We start from the raw sequence: 3,008 nt of genomic DNA, 5'->3' as shown, positions 1-3,008 counted from the left end.
TCAATATTAACAAGCTTAATTTTTGCTGTTTAATGTAGAGACTTATAAAAAATTAAGTTCATTACACAGCTTATTTAGTTTCCAACAACACTGAGTACACAATTACACAAAACTAAAATTTTGCACACGAATCAAATTCAAGCTGTGCTAAATTCAGCTTTTATTGACGAGTTTAAAATATGCTTACCTCGATTCTTAATTCTATACAATATTTAAACTTAAATAAATAATTGTAAAAAAATGTAAAAAAATAATTAATATGTAAAAAAAAAATGTAAAAAATATTTCATAATAAATGTTATACCCACAAGTTAATCTAAATTTCACTAACTTTTATTTAAATTTAGTACTCTTTAACAGGTTAATTAAGAACTTAGCTTAAAGTTGTATAACTGCTTCAAAAGTAAAAGGTTATTTATTGTGAAATTCTATAAATAAAAATACAATTTGTTTATAATTAAGTTTAAATTTTAAAGTTACTTTGTAGAACTAACTTGCATTAAAAAACAAATTTTATAAAGTAAACACTCACAAAAAATGATCAAGTGCCCTGAATATTTTTTCAGTTACTAACCTGTGTAGCCTTGGTGGTCTAATAATTAGTTTTTAGTGATTAATGAGTTGTTAACGTCAGAATGAGCTGTAGATAAATTGAATGATTGCTTAAATGCAAGGCTGACCAAAATTTTTGTAGTATATACTTTTTTTTAATTGAGTTTTATCAAACTTTACACTATTTTGTAATACTACGTTGTTGGACCTAAAAACCTTTTCGAAAACATTTTTATTTTAGCTTAAAAAAAATAATTTGTAAAACAATTATTCTTATTAATGAAGTCTTACAACTTCTTTTTTATAACTAATCGTTTTTTAAGATGGCTCACAAATATTTCTTTAGATAACTGATTATTCAATTTATGTTTTTTACAGTTAACATAAGTTATTTAAAATTTTAATTTCTTATCGTTAATAAAACACATTGACATCGAAAACAAATATAATTAAGTTTTTAAAAATAAAAAGGTAAAAAAAAGTTGTATAAAAATTTGTACAATTAAGTTAATATATGTTGAGTTTTTAAAATAAATATAATCTTGTTAACTTAAAAAAAAATTACTTCATAATAAAACGATCTTAAAGTTTAAATATATCAGTTTTGTATAAACAAACAATTAGACATTATCTGATGTTTAAGTTTTTTTTTTGATTTAAAATTGCTTTCACTGATATCTGTTGATAACGTCTAAACCTTTCAAACAATTTAATTGGCAAAGTTCATTCTGCAACCTTCGAGATTTTAAGTGTCTAAGTTTTGTAACTGTCACTTTTTAATTGTATTACCTATGCTATTAAAGCTTGTCTTTAATAAAATAATTAACTGAAAAATAAAGTTTGAGCTTTCTCAGATATCTAAAATAACCTTTTCACCTAAGTCAATGTTTAATGTTTGTTTTTATTTCAATTACTTCAAAATTTTGTGTTTTGTTTTTAATCTTGTGTGTTTAATTTGTTAAAACTTTGTTTTATTTATCTTTGTTTTTACCAAAAGAAAACTTTTTGATGATAGCTGTTGTATTATTTTCGTTTGATCTAGCTAGTTTATAATTTGTTTTTAAATTCAAAAAAAAAAAAAGCTTATGAAAAATAATAAATGATAAAAAACTGTACCACATTCTTTTTAAAAATTTGTAAGAGACTTAAGCCGAATAATTTATACACACACATAATTTTTGGATAAAACCTTTTTTTACTGACACCATCAAGATTTTGAACAAAGAAAGCTGTGTTAAAAAAAATCATAAGAATTGTTGCAAAATGATTTCACAACGTTTAGGTGAAAGAAAATATTGTACCTAAGTTTTCAACATGTGTATACGAGATCTAAGAATGTTTTTACGAATTAATTTGAAGAAAAAGTTAACTTAAAATGTACATTGATCACTTTTTTAACATGTTTTGTTGTTTCAACTTTTTTGTTTGATTAAAAGTGTGGATTTGCTTTGAAGGAATTTTTTTTTTCAAAAAATTAGTTTTTCAAACAATTATAAAATCAATATTGGGTTTTAAAAGTTCCCGTAACAAACCTCACAGTAATATCAAAATTATTAACTGTGTTTAAGTTTTATGTTTAAACGTTAAGCAAACCATTATTATATACTACATAAGTTTCATGTTATTTTAGTAAATACTGTCGTTTTAAAGATTTGAAGAAAACAAAACCTACTTCTATAAACGCGTTGACAAATTAAAGTTTTCAAACTTCAAACAACATTCAATTAAAACACTTCAACTAAATTTTGATTGTCGTGTAATTATCGCTGTTGTTCAAACAATAAAACATCTTGTTTGTAGTTGATAAGAGCTTCCTTATCTATCTATTCATAGTTACAAAGCTGAACTAATATTTTCACAAGGCTGAAGTTCAGTCGTGACTTTCGTTTGCTTTCTTTTTTGCTGCACCATAGTTTTTTGTTGTTTTATAACTTCCTAAAAATTAAACATTTAATTTAAAAAAAGTTTTTTGTTTGAGTTTTTTCTTTAAAATTAAGTTTTATTGTAACTGTTTAGGAAGTTCGTACTTTACGTATTACACTACTATCAAGTTTTTTTAATGCTTAAATTCATAAACCAATTAATTTTTAAAACAAAACTTATTAAAACACGTTGAATAACTAATCAAATTTTATTTATAAGCTTTTTCGTCCAAGCCTCGTCAGTATATTATCTTAGTATAACAAAATTCAATTAAAATATATTTTAAATAAAATACTTTAAATTTGAACCTACAAACTAACGTAATAATTGTAAATTTATATAAAGTCGTCTTATTAGTTTATCAACACAACTACTAACTGTTTAAACGTTTTAAACTTTAAAGTTTTTAATAACATCAATTAAACCGAGTAAACGATAAAATCCTAAACTAAAATAGAAAAATACACTTTGTAGCTATATATGAAAACAATATTTATTAATGTTTATTTAATACAACGAATAATTAAAAAACG

The sequence above is a fragment of the Thalia democratica genome, chromosome 4, assembly GCF_965202585.1.
Source record: "Thalia democratica chromosome 4, ktThaDemo2.hap1.1, whole genome shotgun sequence".
Lineage (NCBI taxonomy): Eukaryota > Metazoa > Chordata > Thaliacea > Salpida > Salpidae > Thalia > Thalia democratica.
The sequence above is the reverse complement of the archived record's forward strand: the minus strand, read 5'-3'. Positions refer to the sequence as shown.